General features: G+C 45.7%; 2 pseudogenes; both read right to left on the bottom strand.

Annotated features, from left to right (window-relative positions):
• Positions 1-5,055: 5,055 nt before the first annotated feature.
• Positions 5,056-7,906, bottom strand: LOC123120918 (uncharacterized; annotated as a pseudogene).
• A 5,239-nt stretch (positions 7,907-13,145) lies between these two features.
• On the bottom strand, positions 13,146-15,996 carry LOC123120917 (uncharacterized; annotated as a pseudogene).
• Positions 15,997-19,548: the final 3,552 nt, after the last annotated feature.

Here is a 19,548-nt window from a genome sequence, read left to right as displayed (position 1 = left end):
AGCTCACTCGGTCGCTAGGGGCGGAAGAGTATGTCAAGCCAACTTTTCAATCTCTCTCCAAGTATCACTCAAAAGAATCGTAAGTGATGCATACCTCGGTTTTCTCTAATTCCTGGTTCGCGAAGATGTATTATGTATTGGCAGGGTTAATTTCCAATATTATGTATAACTGGATGAACGTGATTATGCTTTTCTGGGCGTGATTTTCAAGTTTACTGGTCATCATTGATTTCATTGTTTAGTATTTAATGCATTTTATTATTTAACTTCACATAATCAACTTGTCTTTCAAGTGGAATTTTCATTTTAATTATTTTTACATTCAAATATTTAAATTGCCGAATTTCTTATTTTTATGGATAGCATTGCTCGATATGGTGTGTGTGCGGGCGCGCATGCGCGCGTGCGCGCGTGTGTGTGTTATACATTTTTAGATGAATGTGTGTGTGATATACATGTGAACACAAGACATTTTATCATGGGTCCGCCTCACCTCAAATTTTTTTTGTCCTCCATCACTGAGTATAAGATAAGATAGCAAAGAACGTGCATACAAGGTGACGTGCTAAAACTGATAAATTATAAGAAGATTTCGCTTTGACTCTTTATTGACCGGTAGATCTAGCTAGCTTGGAAGGCAGATAAGTTGCAGCGATCACTTTCTTTAACAATCTCACTGAATCTCCTTTCGGGGACCCTCAAGTCATTCTCAGATCTCAGTTACTGGTTAGTCTGTTCATTGCCCCCGGATTTCCCCCTACCTTGATTTGCAGCGATTATTTCCCTATACATATAGATCGATCACCAAAAATTCTTATTGGGTGTTATGCAAGTCACATACAATATTGGGCCATATGCAAGTCACGCATAGTCACCGGTCCTCTCTTCCCGTCCACAATGCTCGATCCAGAGGTACTAGTTCCTTCGTTCGTTTATCTATGCTTCAGTCCATGGGTGGACACGAATTGGCCACGACGAATCCTTGCAGGAGCGGCAACCAGGCAGCCAATGGCAAGAGTCGCATGCGGGGATGATGATCTGATTTTTTTTCTAGTACATTAATATCGTAGCGTTCTGCTATCGCCCTAGCCCAGTCCGTCGCTAGGGGCGGAAGAGTATGTCAAGCCAACTTTTCAATCTCTCTCCAAGTATCACTCAAAAGAATCGCAAGTGATGCATACCTCGGTTTTTTCTAATTCCTGGTTCACGAAGATGTAATCTGAATTGATAGGTTAATTTCCAATATTATGTATAATTGGATGAAAATGTGATTCTGATTTTCTGGGCGTGATTTTCAAGTTTAGTGGCCATCATTAACTTCATTGTTTAGGGTTTAATGCATTTTATTATTTAACTTCACATAATCAACTTGTCTTTCAAGTGGAATTTTCATTTTGGTCATTATTTTTACAGTTGGAAATTTAAATTGCCCAATTTGTTATTTTTATGGATAACATTGCACGATATGGTGTGTGTGTGTGTGTGTGTGTGTGTGTGTGTGTGTGTGTGTGTGTGTGTGTGTGTGTGTGTGTTTGTGTTCGTGTGTGTTATATATTTTTAGATGAATGTGTGTGTGATATACATGTGAACACAAGACATTTTATCATGGGTCCGCCTCACCTCAATTTTTTTCGTCCTCCACCACTGAGTATAAGTGAAGATAAGATAGCAATGAACGTGCATACAAGGTGACATGCTAAAACTGACAAATTATAAGAAGATTTCGCTTTGACTCTTTATTGACCAGTAGATCTAGCTAGCTTGGAAGGCAGATCAGTTGCAGCGACGACTTCCTTTCACAATCTCACTGAATCTGCTTTTGGGGAAGCCAAGCCAACTCAAGTCACCCTCAAGTCATTCTCAGATCTCAGTTACTGGTTAGTCCTTTCATTTCCCCCCGATTTCCCCCCTACCTTGATTTGCAGCGATTATTTACCTATACATATAGATCGACCGCCAAAAATTCTTATTGGGCGTTATGCAAGTCACATACAATATTGGGCCATATGCAAGTCACGCATAGTCACCGATCGTCTCTTCCCATCCATAATGCTCGATCAAGAGGTACTAGTTCCTTCCTTCGTTCATCCATGCTTCAGTCCATGGGTGGACACGAATTGGCGACGACGAATCCTTGCAGGAGCGGCAACCAGGCAGCCAATGGCAAGAGCGCATGCGGAGATGATGATCTGAATTTATTATTTATATGATAGCATTGCTCGATATGGTGTGTGTGTGTGTGTGTGTGTGTGTGTGTGTGTGTGTGTGTGTGTGTGTGTGTGTGTGTGTGTGTGTGTGTGTGTGTGATATACATCTTTTAGATGAATGTGGACACAAGACATTTTATCATGGGTCCGCCCTACCTCAATTTTTTTCGTCCTCCGCCACTGCCCTCAACCTCGAGTGTGGCTGATATCCTCTTCCTGGTAGCCGTACTCCTACTACTACTACTACTGCCGGCCTCTATCTCCATTAGTAGAGATCAACCCCTAGTCCGTGAGGATAATTTGGTTTGCTGGAGCTCGGGATCAGAGCAGAATGGGGTGCTAGGGAGATGCGTAGCGACTGAAGCATGCTCGCTTATGAGGAGAGAGTGTTTCGCTGCTGGTTTACATAGAACGACTGACAAACCTTATAGCGTATACATAGGGAACTGTCCGATATGAGAAGGTGATATGTGAGCAATTATAAATTTGGTTTTTCAAATCTCTTTATGATACTTGCATGCCTGCTTGTATTATAACCATCTTCCTGTATGCGGTTTGCCGGGAGTGTATTATGAAGAAAATAGATGAGGAGGAGATCGAATCCTACCAGTATGCGATGTTTCTCTTGGAATCACTCATGAAGATAAATTTGGGTAAGTAATTGTTAAAACTAGGTGATTTTCCCGCACGTGGATACTGACATGGCAGACCAGGTGAGGTAGAAGGCCCCATGTTGAGAGAACTAGGTTTAATGGAAATCAACTATTTAAGAATAGTGGATACAATTGTTAATTATCTGTTGTACAACATTGTTTTTCGAACTTGTCAATTCTCTTCAAATCCATGTATAAGTACACCTGCATAGCATTAATAACATGCGAACCTTCAGAAGTGGTGCTGCCACCTTTTAGGTCTCCATATCACCAATACTCCCTCCATCCCATGATATAAGAGCGTTTTTAACACTAGTGTAGTGTTAAAAACGCTTAGTGTTAAAAATACTCTTATATTATGGGACAGAGGGAGTAGTACATACAATGGATGTCAAAATAAGCCATTTGGAGGTTCCACGGATACTAAAGCAAGTAAGTATACATGATCCAAAATCTTCTGTTCATCTGTAACAATAGAACAAACTCTATAGTTTCTTCGGCTGCCTCAAAATGGCTCATGCTGCAAGCCTCCAGCTTCTTTCATCTCAGTAGCAATTGGGTTTACACAAAATTTTGTGGCCCCTCTCCCTCCAATTTCACGTATAAGAGCGTCATTGGATGAGTCGGCAGATGGCCTCAGAGTCCATGCACTAGTGGTAAAAACGCTCTTACATTATGGGACAAAGGGAGTAGTACATACAGTAGATGTCAAAATAAGCCATTTGGAGGTTCTACGGATACTAAAGCAAGTAAGTATACATGATCCAAAATCTTCTGTTCATCTGTAACAATAGAACAAACTCTATAGTTTCCTCGGCTGCCTCAAAATGGCTCATGCTGCAAGTCTCCAACTTCTTTCATCTTAGTAGCAATTGGGTTGACACAAAATTTTGTGGCCCCTCTCCCTCCAATTTCACGTATAAGAGCGTCATTGGATGAGTCGGCAGATGGCCTAAGAGTCCATGTTCCAAAGCCCCGCATCAGCGTTGAAGCGGCTTCCGCCAGCAGTTTTAGTACTGCAGCCGACTGACAGGCGACAAACCACACCGCACTGTCCCATGCTCCTGTCCTTGTCTCTTTAGGTTTTACCTTTGCCAACGGTACGCCTCCGACAATGGCCTCCAACGGCGATGATGCCCAGCTGCAGCCTTAAGAATTTGGCAGTAGGGATGTATAGACTATACAGCTACAAATGGTCAGAATGGAGACAACAAGCTAACGAAATTCACTTTGAATAGAATCCGTATAGAACTATTGCGAATGAGATATGCAATTCCGACAAGCAAACATGTCAACACATACGTACATTGATCTTAGTTTGACCTTAAAGTGATAGGAGTTCATAATAATTTCCATTGTGTTATTGCATTTTAAAATTTGCACCTTTCAGTAAAATATGTTGTTCATACACACCATTTATTAATAGCTGCAGAAACAATTAGCTTATTTGGACCATTATTTAACTGAAAAGTGCACTTAACATTTTTGTGAAGAATAAGAGTATACGTACGACCCTTATATAGCAGAAAAGTGCAGTTAACATTTTTGTACATGTATCTCTGTACGCATCTGAATAAAAAATAGTTCCTTCTTGTTATTAGTGAGAGTATACTAGCTTATAATTACACTTCTGTGGATTCTACTACTGTATAAATCTTGCATAAGTTGTAACAGCTATCAGAGCTCTTTGTGCCGACGGCCTGCTAGTACATTGTTATCTTGTCTAATAACACTGGCTCACACACACACGCTTGCTAAAAATATATATATACATTATAGTTTTGCGAAGCAAAAGCTTAGAATTCCAGCCACGTTTATTCTTTTCTTTTCATGCGATCTCGAGTCAGGTACTCCGTCGCTCAACTATATGCGCCGCTAGCTAACATGATTGCCTGTTTCCTTGTTTGAAGGGCTGATACAAGTATCCATGCTACCTGGAATAATTTGTTTCCACCTAAGGGCTGATAAAAGTATCCATATAGATGAAATGAGTTCGAAAACAGACTTCAAGTTTAGCACACATACACCAAACTGGATATGGAACTTTCGGGTTCACATATTACAACAACAACAAAATCAAAGAGTACAACAGAAAAGAAACACTGACGAGGAGCAAACACAAACAACAAAGACTCTAATTAAACTGATAGACATCTGTATGATGCCTCAAACTGAACCTGCTGGGCATAGCTCAATTAGTGGTGGTACCAAACGCAGGGCGAGGCGTCCGAGGGGGATGACCATGGCAGGCAACGCTCGATCGCACTGGGGATTGAGTAACACCACCCGCCGGTGTCGGCACAGGGATACTCGTTCTGCTGGAGGACACTGTGCGGACCACCAAGGTAGACGTCGTCGAGGAAGTAGATGTAGCCCGGGCTGCCAGCGTGTCCCGTGTCGAAGGCCTTGGAGCAGGCCCGGCCGTCGAAGAGCACCTCCTCGGCCATCTGGTAGACGCGCCAGGACCAGGAAGCCGGCCGGCCCTCCTATTGCTTCTGTAGCCTGAAGAGCTGGAACCGTGACGTGTGGCCTCTCAATGGCGAGATGAATCTCCTCACCATCAGTAGATCGGTGCCAGAGGCGGAGGGCTGGAGGTAGTTGGATAAATCCCCCTGTGTGCCATATTCGTCCGGGGAGCACGACAGATCTCGTGGGCAAGATGTACAATGGTATGCGTAGATGTCGAAAGTTCGCCTTGTCGTAGTAGAGGTCATCATCTGAGTCGACGCCCAGAACCATCGTGGTAGTAAGTCAGGTCTTGGGCGTTGGGCGGGGCTGTCATCTCTGCCGGCAGCGACGTCCAACACTCCATGCCCGTGCGGCAAAAGGCCATGTTTGTCTTGTTGGACGTTATGGCAGCGACCACGCAGGCACCAGAAGATGGGGCAGCGGACATGGCGGCTGCGCAAATCATCATGGTGCACCTGATGTCGTCCGAGTTGATGAGGATGCACACGCCATCCGGGAGGGTGATGCGCTCGCCGGTGCGGAGGTTGAGCATGGCATGACCGCGCTAGTGATGGGATGATACCACGACCCACCCTCCCAGAGCGGAGCAACATAAACAGGCCCCGCATCCTCGTCAGGGAGGGCCGAGCGCGGATCAGCAGAGCCGCCGAATATCCTATAGCTGTCGGTCCGGGCAGTGAAGGGCTTGAGGAGCCATGGCAGCGGGGACAGGTTCTGCAAGGCTACCCGGCGCCAGTGCTTGCTGATGACGGACGCCTGCACTCGATCCGTGATGCACGACAGCAGGAGGAAGATATGGCCGAGGAGATCTCGGTGGAGGCTGGATGGAGATCTTATGCCATGACAAGCCGGCCTGCCCTCGCTGCATGTCCTACTCAAGCGGTGGCTGAGCTGTAAGCCAAAGGACAAGGTCCATAGGCCGGTGGGTGCTCCGGTGAATGAGTTCGTGATGGAGCTGCGCTACCGCCGGTGCCAGGCTTCCAGGCTCCCTTGTTGCACGGTGAAGACAGCCTCCCTCCCCTGCCATTGAAGCACCTACCTGATGTGCTCTTTGTCATCCGCTCCTGCTCGTCATTCAGTTGTCCATCGATCAGCCAGCCTACCTAGGACTCTATCTGCATATCTTTCACATTTTTGTTGGACCATGCAAAGGGAGAAGGGGCGAAAAAAGAGGTTAGCTTAGCCGTAGACCTGCTAGACAAAGAATCTGAAAAGTTTATGTAGGCATTTTTGGTTTATAGTTCCTCTGTTTCTTTCTTGTGGTAATTTTATTTCTTTACCCACTGTGCAAGGATGTGCAGTAGCCGTGATTTGTTCAAAAGATATTCTAGGTGAGATGCCTTCGGTTTGTTCCATGGTGGTGTCTAGTGGTTTTGGCAGGTAATGGTCTATGCCAGTGCGTGGCCGTCAAAGCTGCACACTAAGCGAGCTGAACAGCTGGCTCCACACACCACAGGTCATTCTGATGGTCTCTTCTCCATATATGCCTTAGTCGACGATACTTTCTGAAGTCTCATTCAATTCAGGAAAGTGCAACATTAGTTCAGTCAAAGTGCAACTTACACTTTTTTATTTAGTTATATTTTTAAAGAAAAGTGCAGACTACACATATTTAGTAAACTAAAATTGATTGGTTCTTAAGAAAAGCTCAAATCTACTTTGAATCAACAAAAGAACATGACCACAGATTTGTGCGCTTCTCGCTTGGGCCATCTGGGCAGATAGTGCCGCCAAGGTCCTACAATTGTTGTGTTTTGGACTGCAGTGTGCTGGTGTTTGCATGATGTTCATGCGTTGCCAAGGGCGCGCGGGTGGTTGTTGTCTAGTGCATGCGCAGCGGTTGCACGTGGGGGCCTTTCTCGGCACCCACAATGTTTATCTTTGATGGGGTAAGGGTGCATCGACGTCTTCTAGTCCGCATCAAACATGGTGGTGCCCGTCTCAACTCATGAAAAGGACGTTGGGGTAGTGGCCCCTGGGTCATGGTGGATGATGTATGCTAGTTCGCGCAGGTGTAAATTGGCAGTGGCTAGACCGCACAACGATATGGGTGACCGCTTTGCAAAGGCTACTTCCGGGAGGCCTGCGCCTTCGTCCAGTGCGGCCACATATGTGAGTTCACTCTCTCTATGCTGCTCCCGCTGCCTCCACGGTTTTGTTTTGTCCTCCCTTTTCTGCCTCACAGAACACACTTCACGTGGTCTTCCTGTGCTGCTGCGCACGGCCATCCTTGGTTTTGGTGTCCTCTATTCTCGTCTGGCGTCCCGTCTATCTCTTGGTCGGTGGTGTCCAGATCCAAGAACAGTCGTCGTTATTCTCTTGCGAATTCCCAAGCCTACTGATTGCGTGTGAATTCGTCCAATTCCAAATATCCATAACTTTCATCCTCCGAACTACTTTGAACCAGGACATGCCCATCAGCCACTGGAAAAGGTGGTGGCGCTGTGAACATGCACTTGTTATGCATTGGGAAAGAGGGTGCTATTAGCCAACACCAGTTTCCTTGTGAGGACGAAGTAGCATGGGCCAACTTACTTGCAGAGCTTGGTCGGCTTCAGCGTCCACATCCACTACCATGAGCAGGACCACAACCACGACCGCGTTTTCCTCCCGTGGCCACTTCTTCTTGAGAATAGTCCCTAAGATCTAGGTAGGTGGGACTGGGACGACACTATCATCATCGCTAATGTCGATTACTTCAAGCACATTGGCTTTCTGTTCTTGAACAAAATCTCCTCTCCACGAATCGATGTTGGCTGAGGAGATGGACTATATTTGTAAGAAATCCTTGGAGTTGGAGAAGCACTAGTCGGGATCGATTGCAGCAAGATAATTTCGTTGTTGTTAATAAAAACAAAGGCAACTCATTTTGTCTTCTTGAAAGGAAAATCCTTATCCTCAAAGAACACCTTCTTCATGATCCACTATTCTTCATGCGGTACCGGGGGATCTGCGTCATGGAACAGGGTGACGATCCCTAGATCAATGGCCTCGATAGATGTTGTCTGTCTTTGCGTCTCGTGGATCTCTGAAAGCACGGCTTGTTCCATGATTCTCCACCAGCATGATTCCAGCTTGCGGCAAGCCTTTTGATGCGTTTCTGCTCCGGTAGCCACTTGCACCGGAGCTACTCCAAACAAAGCCCATGCCGCAGCCCGAGCGAGGCCGTTGTTGGACGTGAACGCATGTGAACAACGAAGAGCCAGACACCACGCACGAATTTCTGAATGAATTCCTCTTCCTCGACCAAGTGAATGTCCGGGATATCGAGCTCCGACGATGAGAGGCCCACTTGGGGATTGGAGCCGGGTCGGGCCCTTACAAAGGCATCCACTGAGTAGCATATGTGCAGGGCGCGCCCGTAGAGGTGGCCATGCAACAACTTCGTGAAAGTACAACTTACACTTTTTTTGTTCAGTTACAATTTTCTTGAAAAGTGCAGGTCACACTTTTTCAGTAGACTAAATTTGAATTAATCTAAACCGATTGATGCTTAAGAAAAACTTAATCTACTTAGAATCAACGAGTAAATCTACTGCTTCTTCTAAAATCATGAGTTTGGTGAATCCAGACGATCCCAGCCATTCAACCATCTACATCCAACATCCAACGTTGCTCCAATGATGTATCTATCACACCACCATAATTTGGAAACAACATTGATTGCATTAATTGCAATTATTCTAAGAAATCAATGAAAAATCATTAATTGCAATTAATTGCAGAAATACCGGTAATTGCAACAATTATATTCGTAGAAACATTCTCTGATTGCTTCCCAAGATACTATCAAATTGGACCAGTGTTGCACATGGTGATTGGGGCTCACATTTTAGTTGTGTAGTGCGCGGGCAACGACTGCACGTGGAGGCCCACGTCTACAGTGGCAACATCCATCATTGACGGTGCAAGGGCCCACCAAAGGCTTCGAGTTGACATCAAACATCGCGGTGCCCGTCTCTGCTCACAAATAGGATGCTAAGGTAGCAGCCCCTAGGTATGGCGGATGTTGCCGGTCAATTCACACATGATGCATTTTTTTCTTTCGATCTTTTCATCTGAAAGGGGCGACGAAGGAACAAGGATTTTTTTATTACCTTTTGAAAGCGTTGCCGCAAAAAAAGTTGAAATTGCAACTAGACCCTAAATGTATTTTACTGTTGATTACGGTATAATTATTGGGACTAATGTTAGTTCTCCAGGTTATCTTAAGACATTGGTATGTTGCTGAAACAATATTGAGATGGTTGACACCCCCCCCCCCCCCACACACACACCATTTCAAAAAGGGAAATGTTTTTAGTTTTTCTAAGGCCCAAAGGTGTTTTTGATTTTATTTGAATCATAGTAAAGTCACAATAGAAAGAGGCGCCGTTTCATGAGGATCTGAGTGCGACTGCCTTGCTTGATAGGGAGGAGCGAGATTATCTTTCGGGAGCATGTCGTCCGAGTGGTTGGGGGGGGGGGGGTGTTGTGGATGATGTCGAGATCGCGTCAGTCTTCACCCTCTCCGCCTCCATCGTGTTCAACCGCTGCCGCCGGCACCGGAGCTGGTTAGCCCTTAACCTCGGTTGCGGCTGATTTCCTCTTCCTTGTAGACGTACTCCTACTACTACTGCCGGCATCCATCTCGTTTTGCAGAGATCGGCCACTAGTCTGTGAGGAGAATTTGGTTTGGAGCTCAGGATGAAAGCAGAACGGGGGGCTAGGGAGATGCGGAGCGGCTGAAGCATGGTCACTTTTGAGGAGAGAGTGTTTTGCTGCTGGTTTACAACGACAGACGAACCGTATAGCCTATACATAGGAACTGTCGGATGTGAGGTGACATGTGTGCGATTATAAATTTGCTTCTTACAAATCTCGGTATGATGCTTGCATGCCTGCCTGTATTATAACCATCTTCGTGTATGCAGTTTGCCGGGAGTGTATTATGAAGAAAATAGATGAAGAGGAGATCGTATCCTGCCCAGTATGTGACGTTGCTCTTGGGATCACTCCTGAAGAGAAACTCAGGTAAGTAATTGTTAAAATACCAAGCTTATCTGTTGTACAATATTGTTTTTCCAACTGGTCAGTTATCTTTTTTCTTTAAATCCATGATAAAAGACATGTAACTTGTTTTTCCGAATAGTTAAAAAAAAAGAGTATCAGCCATAGTGCCTGTTGCTTGCATTAGTAGGCCCATAACCCATTTATCTTCCTGGCCCAACCAATTTGGCTCAAAATGGAACCGCGTGCTTCCTCCATGGCTCTATCTGTAGCATCATCCAGTCGGCCTCGATGTCATCAATCGTCGGCGCCTACGCCGGCACGGTCTCGTCGGACGGCTACACCACAGAAAGGCTGGTAAAGCTTCGCCCTCGTCCGCATCTCAGGCATCCAGCCATGCAGGATCCACCGCCGACGGGAAACCCCAAAACAGTACGCCTCCTGTTTCCCTTCCTATCTCTCGATCATAGATACACTTTCTTTAGTTTTCGAACACTGTTAGATCTGTTGGAAGGGGGTAACTGATGTTAGTCTCAGTTTAGGAGCAACTTATTCACTCATAGATAGGTCTAATTCTGCTGCAAGCTAGGAAGATCGAGTAAGCTAGCAACTGAAAAAAAAGTTTATTCACTCATAGATAGGTCTAATTCTGCAGCAAGCTAGGAAGATCGAGTAAGCTAGCCATTGAATCCAACTGTTTTTCGTCGCACTATGTGTGGATTTGAAGTTGATTTTTCAGGCAAAGTTTCGTGAGATGACCTAAACGAATCGGGTGCATCCCACTGTATGAGCTGCTTGTGCTAATACCCCACTTGTTTTCTGTACTCTTACCATGATTGTCATGTATCCTAGTTGTCTGCAAACAAAAGGAATCTAGCGTTAATAACATGTGAGCCTCAACAAGTCGTGCTGCCACCCTATTCAGGCCTTCTTATCACTAATAGTACTTATAGTGGATGTCAAAGCAGATATTGCTATTGGAGGCCGAACTCCATGGAGGCCTCCAGATGTAAAATTCAAAACTAATGAAAATTCATATTTTTACTGTTCAAAAAATTCTGAAAAAAATATAGACATACATGAAAGTATAATGCACAAATGTGTAAATTTTCAAGACGAAGTACGTTGAAATGAGGGCTGTGCACTAGAAAAAACAAATCTAGGGCTCTTTAACACATGATACTGTTCATCCTCCCAGACCATGAATTTGTCTTTTTTGTATAGATTGCATTTAAAGTTATTTCATCATAAAATTTACACATACACCTCACATCCTTGTTTGAATTTTGATTTTTTCCAAAATTGGCCTCCATGGAGGCCGATATCCAAAACGCCATACTCATGCCAAAGGCCATTTTAGGGTTTTACAGATACTAAAGCAAGTAAGTATACCTGACTGAAAGCCCTCTATTCATGTGTAACAATAGAACAACCTTTATAGTTCCCTGGCTGCCTCAAAATGGCTCATGCTACAAGTCCTCCCGCTTGTTTTATCTCAGTAATAATTGGGCCGACACAAAATTTTGTGGCCCCTCAACCTCCCATTGCACGTGCTAGAGAGTCATTGGATGAGTTGGCAGATGGCCTCAGTGACCACATACCAAAGCCCCACATCAAAGTTGAAGCGGTTTCCGCCAACAGTTTTAGTACTGCATCCGACTAACAGGCGACGGACCACACCGCACACTCCCATGCTCCTGTGGTTGTCTCTTTAGGTTTTACCTTCACCAATGCTACGCCGCTGACAATGGCCTCCAACTCCGATGACGTCCAGCTGCAGCTTAAGAACTTGGCAGTAGGGATGTATAGACTGTAGAGCAAAAACTGGTCAAAATGGAGACAACAAGCTAACGAAATTCACTTTGAATAGAATCCGTATAGAACTATTGCGAATTATATATGCAATTCCGACAAGCAAACATGTCAACACATATGTACATTGATCTTAGTTCGACCTTAAAGTGATAGGAGTTCATAATAATTTCCATTGTGTTATTGCATTTTAAAATTTGCACCTTTCAGTAAAATATGTTGTTCATACACACCATTTATTAATAGCTGCAGAAACAATTAGCTTATTTGGACCATTATTTAACTGAAAAGTGCACTTAACATTTTTGTGAAGAATAAGAGTATACGTACGACCCTTATATAGCAGAAAAGTGCAGTTAACATTTTTGTACATGTATCTCTGTACGCATCTGAATAAAAAATAGTTCCTTCTTGTTATTAGTGAGAGTATACTAGCTTATAATTACACTTCTGTGGATTCTACTACTGTATAAATCTTGCATAAGTTGTAACAGCTATCAGAGCTCTTTGTGCCGACGGCCTGCTAGTACATTGTTATCTTGTCTAATAACACTGGCTCACACACACACGCTTGCTAAAAATATATATATACATTATAGTTTTGCGAAGCAAAAGCTTAGAATTCCAGCCACGTTTATTCTTTTCTTTTCATGCGATCTCGAGTCAGGTACTCCGTCGCTCAACTATATGCGCCGCTAGCTAACATGATTGCCTGTTTCCTTGTTTGAAGGGCTGATACAAGTATCCATGCTACCTGGAATAATTTGTTTCCACCTAAGGGCTGATAAAAGTATCCATATAGATGAAATGAGTTCGAAAACAGACTTCAAATTTAGCACACATACACCAAACTGGATATGGAACTTTCGGGTTCACATATTACAACAACAACCAAATCAAAGTGTACAACAGAAAAGAAACACTGACGAGGAGCAAACACAAACAACAAAGACTCTAATTAAACTGATAGACATCTGTATGATGCCTCAAACTGAACCTGCTGGGCATAGCTCAATTAGTGGTGGTACCAAACGCAGGGCGAGGCGTCCGAGGGGGATGACCATGGCAGGCAACGCTCGATCGCACTGGGGATTGAGTAACACCACCCGCCGGTGTCGGCACAGGGATACTCGTTCTGCTGGAGGACACTGTGCGGACCACCAAGGTAGACGTCGTCGAGGAAGTAGATGTAGCCCGGGCTGCCAGCGTGTCCCGTGTCGAAGGCCTTGGAGCAGGCCCGGCCGTCGAAGAGCACCTCCTCGGCCATCTGGTAGACGCGCCAGGACCAGGAAGCCGGCCGGCCCTCCTATTGCTTCTGTAGCCTGAAGAGCTGGAACCGTGACGTGTGGCCTCTCAATGGCGAGATGAATCTCCTCACCATCAGTAGATCGGTGCCAGAGGCGGAGGGCTGGAGGTAGTTGGATAAATCCCCCTGTGTGCCATATTCGTCCGGGGAGCACGACAGATCTCGTGGGCAAGATGTACAATGGTATGCGTAGATGTCGAAAGTTCGCCTTGTCGTAGTAGAGGTCATCATCTGAGTCGACGCCCAGAACCATCGTGGTAGTAAGTCAGGTCTTGGGCGTTGGGCGGGGCTGTCATCTCTGCCGGCAGCGACGTCCAACACTCCATGCCCGTGCGGCAAAAGGCCATGTTTGTCTTGTTGGACGTTATGGCAGCGACCACGCAGGCACCAGAAGATGGGGCAGCGGACATGGCGGCTGCGCAAATCATCATGGTGCACCTGATGTCGTCCGAGTTGATGAGGATGCACACGCCATCCGGGAGGGTGATGCGCTCGCCGGTGCGGAGGTTGAGCATGGCATGACCGCGCTAGTGATGGGATGATACCACGACCCACCCTCCCAGAGCGGAGCAACATAAACAGGCCCCGCATCCTCGTCAGGGAGGGCCGAGCGCGGATCAGCAGAGCCGCCGAATATCCTATAGCTGTCGGTCCGGGCAGTGAAGGGCTTGAGGAGCCATGGCAGCGGGGACAGGTTCTGCAAGGCTACCCGGCGCCAGTGCTTGCTGATGACGGACGCCTGCACTCGATCCGTGATGCACGACAGCAGGAGGAAGATATGGCCGAGGAGATCTCGGTGGAGGCTGGATGGAGATCTTATGCCATGACAAGCCGGTCTGCCCTCGCTGCATGTCCTACTCAAGCGGTGGCTGAGCTGTAAGCCAAAGGACAAGGTCCATAGGCCGGTGGGTGCTCCGGTGAATGAGTTCGTGATGGAGCTGCGCTACCGCCGGTGCCAGGCTTCCAGGCTCCCTTGTTGCACGGTGAAGACAGCCTCCCTCCCCTGCCATTGAAGCACCTACCTGATGTGCTCTTTGTCATCCGCTCCTGCTCGTCATTCAGTTGTCCATCGATCAGCCAGCCTACCTAGGACTCTATCTGCATATCTTTCACATTTTTGTTGGACCATGCAAAGGGAGAAGGGGCGAAAAAAGAGGTTAGCTTAGCCGTAGACCTGCTAGACAAAGAATCTGAAAAGTTTATGTAGGCATTTTTGGTTTATAGTTCCTCTGTTTCTTTCTTGTGGTAATTTTATTTCTTTACCCACTGTGCAAGGATGTGCAGTAGCCGTGATTTGTTCAAAAGATATTCTAGGTGAGATGCCTTCGGTTTGTTCCATGGTGGTGTCTAGTGGTTTTGGCAGGTAATGGTCTATGCCAGTGCGTGGCCGTCAAAGCTGCACACTAAGCGAGCTGAACAGCTGGCTCCACACACCACAGGTCATTCTGATGGTCTCTTCTCCATATATGCCTTAGTCGACGATACTTTCTGAAGTCTCATTCAATTCAGGAAAGTGCAACATTAGTTCAGTCAAAGTGCAACTTACACTTTTTTATTTAGTTATATTTTTAAAGAAAAGTGCAGACTACACATATTTAGTAAACTAAAATTGATTGGTTCTTAAGAAAAGCTCAAATCTACTTTGAATCAACAAAAGAACATGACCACAGATTTGTGCGCTTCTCGCTTGGGCCATCTGGGCAGATAGTGCCGCCAAGGTCCTACAATTGTTGTGTTTTGGACTGCAGTGTGCTGGTGTTTGCATGATGTTCATGCGTTGCCAAGGGCGCGCGGGTGGTTGTTGTCTAGTGCATGCGCAGCGGTTGCACGTGGGGGCCTTTCTCGGCACCCACAATGTTTATCTTTGATGGGGTAAGGGTGCATCGACGTCTTCTAGTCCGCATCAAACATGGTGGTGCCCGTCTCAACTCATGAAAAGGACGTTGGGGTAGTGGCCCCTGGGTCATGGTGGATGATGTATGCTAGTTCGCGCAGGTGTAAATTGGCAGTGGCTAGACCGCACAACGATATGGGTGACCGCTTTGCAAAGGCTACTTCCGGGAGGCCTGCGCCTTCGTCCAGTGCGGCCACATATGTGAGTTCACTCTCTCTATGCTGCTCCCGCTGCCTCCACGGTTTTGTTTTGTCCTCCCTTTTCTGCCTCACAGAACACACTTCACGTGGTCTTCCTGTGCTGCTGCGCACGGCCATCCTTGGTTTTGGTGTCCTCTATTCTCGTCTGGCGTCCCGTCTATCTCTTGGTCGGTGGTGTCCAGATCCAAGAACAGTCGTCGTTATTCTCTTGCGAATTCCCAAGCCTACTGATTGCGTGTGAATTCGTCCAATTCCAAATATCCATAACTTTCATCCTCCGAACTACTTTGAACCAGGACATGCCCATCAGCCACTGGAAAAGGTGGTGGCGCTGTGAACATGCACTTGTTATGCATTGGGAAAGAGGGTGCTATTAGCCAACACCAGTTTCCTTGTGAGGACGAAGTAGCATGGGCCAACTTACTTGCAGAGCTTGGTCGGCTTCAGCGTCCACATCCACTACCATGAGCAGGACCACAACCACGACCGCGTTTTCCTCCCGTGGCCACTTCTTCTTGAGAATAGTCCCTAAGATCTAGGTAGGTGGGACTGGGACGACACTATCATCATCGCTAATGTCGATTACTTCAAGCACATTGGCTTTCTGTTCTTGAACAAAATCTCCTCTCCACGAATCGATGTTGGCTGAGGAGATGGACTATATTTGTAAGAAATCCTTGGAGTTGGAGAAGCACTAGTCGGGATCGATTGCAGCAAGATAATTTCGTTGTTGTTAATAAAAACAAAGGCAACTCATTTTGTCTTCTTGAAAGGAAAATCCTTATCCTCAAAGAACACCTTCTTCATGATCCACTATTCTTCATGCGGTACCGGGGGATCTGCGTCATGGAACAGGGTGACGATCCCTAGATCAATGGCCTCGATAGATGTTGTCTGTCTTTGCGTCTCGTGGATCTCTGAAAGCACGGCTTGTTCCATGATTCTCCACCAGCATGATTCCAGCTTGCGGCAAGCCTTTTGATGCGTTTCTGCTCCGGTAGCCACTTGCACCGGAGCTACTCCAAACAAAGCCCATGCCGCAGCCCGAGCGAGGCCGTTGTTGGACGTGAACGCATGTGAACAACGAAGAGCCAGACACCACGCACGAATTTCTGAATGAATTCCTCTTCCTCGACCAAGTGAATGTCCGGGATATCGAGCTCCGATGATGAGAGGCCCACTTGGGGATTGGAGCCGGGTCGGGCCCTTACAAAGGCATCCACTGAGTAGCATATGTGCAGGGCGCGCCCGTAGAGGTGGCCATGCAACAACTTCGTGAAAGTACAACTTACACTTTTTTGTTCAGTTACAATTTTCTTGAAAAGTGCAGGTCACACTTTTTCAGTAGACTAAATTTGAATTAATCTAAACCGATTGATGCTTAAGAAAAACTTAATCTACTTAGAATCAACGAGTAAATCTACTGCTTCTTCTAAAATCATGAGTTTGGTGAATCCAGACGATCCCAGCCATTCAACCATCTACATCCAACATCCAACGTTGCTCCAATGATGTATCTATCACACCACCATAATTTGGAAACAACATTGATTGCATTAATTGCAATTATTCTAAGAAATCAATGAAAAATCATTAATTGCAATTAATTGCAGAAATACCGGTAATTGCAACAATTATATTCGTAGAAACATTCTCTGATTGCTTCCCAAGATACTATCAAATTGGACCAGTGTTGCACATGGTGATTGGGGCTCACATTTTAGTTGTGTAGTGCGCGGGCAACGACTGCACGTGGAGGCCCACGTCTACAGTGGCAACATCCATCATTGACGGTGCAAGGGCCCACCAAAGGCTTCGAGTTGACATCAAACATCGCGGTGCCCGTCTCTGCTCACAAATAGGATGCTAAGGTAGCAGCCCCTAGGTATGGCGGATGTTGCCGGTCAATTCACACATGATGCATTTTTTTCTTTCGATCTTTTCATCTGAAAGGGGCGACGAAGGAACAAGGATTTTTTTATTACCTTTTGAAAGCGTTGCCGCAAAAAAAGTTGAAATTGCAACTAGACCCTAAATGTATTTTACTGTTGATTACGGTATAATTATTGGGACTAATGTTAGTTCTCCAGGTTATCTTAAGACATTGGTATGTTGCTGAAACAATATTGAGATGGTTGACACCCCCCCCCCCCCCCACACACACACCATTTCAAAAAGGGAAATGTTTTTAGTTTTTCTAAGGCCCAAAGGTGTTTTTGATTTTATTTGAATCATAGTAAAGTCACAATAGAAAGAGGCGCCGTTTCATGAGGATCTGAGTGCGACTGCCTTGCTTGATAGGGAGGAGCGAGATTATCTTTCGGGAGCATGTCGTCCGAGTGGTTGGGGGGGGGGGGGGGGTGTTGTGGATGATGTCGAGATCGCGTCAGTCTTCACCCTCTCCGCCTCCATCGTGTTCAACCGCTGCCGCCGGCACCGGAGCTGGTTAGCCCTTAACCTCGGTTGCGGCTGATTTCCTCTTCCTTGTAGACGTACTCCTACTACTACTGCCGGCATCCATCTCGTTTTGCAGAGATCGGCCACTAGTCTGTGAGGAGAATTTGGTTTGGAGCTCAGGATGAAAGCAGAACGGGGGGCTAGGGAGATGCGGAGCGGCTGAAGCATGGTCACTTTTGAGGAGAGAGTGTTTTGCTGCTGGTTTACAACGACAGACGAACCGTATAGCCTATACATAGGAACTGTCGGATGTGAGGTGACATGTGTGCGATTATAAATTTGCTTCTTACAAATCTCGGTATGATGCTTGCATGCCTGCCTGTATTATAACCATCTTCGTGTATGCAGTTTGCCGGGAGTGTATTATGAAGTAAATAGATGAAGAGGAGATCGTATCCTGCCCAGTATGTGACGTTGCTCTTGGGATCACTCCTGAAGAGAAACTCAGGTAAGTAATTGTTAAAATACCAAGCTTATCTGTTGTACAATATTGTTTTTCCAACTGGTCAGTTATCTTTTTTCTTTAAATCCATGATAAAAGACATGTAACTTGTTTTTCCGAATAGTTAAAAAAAAAGAGTATCAGCCATAGTGCCTGTTGCTTGCATTAGTAGGCCCATAACCCATTTATCTTCCTGGCCCAACCAATTTGGCTCAAAATGGAACCGCGTGCTTCCTCCATGGCTCTATCTGTAGCATCATCCAGTCGGCCTCGATGTCATCAATCGTCGGCGCCTACGCCGGCACGGTCTCGTCGGACGGCTACACCACAGAAAGGCTGGTAAAGCTTCGCCCTCGTCCGCATCTCAGGCATCCAGCCATGCAGGATCCACCGCCGACGGGAAACCCCAAAACAGTACGCCTCCTGTTCCCCTTCCTATCTCTCGATCATAGATACACTTTCTTTAGTTTTCGAACACTGTTAGATCTGTTGGAAGGGGGTAACTGATGTTAGTCTCAGTTTAGGAGCAACTTATTCACTCATAGATAGGTCTAATTCTGCTGCAAGCTAGGAAGATCGAGTAAGCTAGCAACTGAAAAAAAAAGTTTATTCACTCATAGATAGGTCTAATTCTGCAGCAAGCTAGGAAGATCGAGTAAGCTAGCCATTGAATCCAACTGTTTTTCGTCGCACTATGGGTGGATTTGAAGTTGATTTTTCAGGCAAAGTTTCGTGAGATGACCTAAACGAATCGGGTGCATCCCACTGTATGAGCTGCTTGTGCTAATACCCCACTTGTTTTCTGTACTCTTACCATGATTGTCATGTATCCTAGTTGTCTGCAAACAAAAGGGAATCTAGCGTTAATAACATGTGAGCCATAAGAAGTCGTGCTGCCACCCTATTTAGGCCTTCTTATCACTAATAGTACTTATAGTGGATGTCAAAGCAGATATTGCTATTGGAGGCCGAACTCCATGGAGGCCTCCAAATGTAAAATTCAAAACTAATGAAAATTCATATTTTACTGTTCAAAAAATTCTGAAAAAATATAGACATACATGAAAGTATAATGCACAAATGTGTAAATTTTCAAGACGAAGTACGTTGAAATGAGGG

Source organism: Triticum aestivum, chromosome 5D (assembly GCF_018294505.1).
Source record: "Triticum aestivum cultivar Chinese Spring chromosome 5D, IWGSC CS RefSeq v2.1, whole genome shotgun sequence".
NCBI classification, from domain to species: Eukaryota; Viridiplantae; Streptophyta; class Magnoliopsida; order Poales; family Poaceae; genus Triticum; species Triticum aestivum.
The sequence above is the reverse complement of the archived record's forward strand: the minus strand, read 5'-3'. Positions and strand labels throughout refer to the sequence as shown.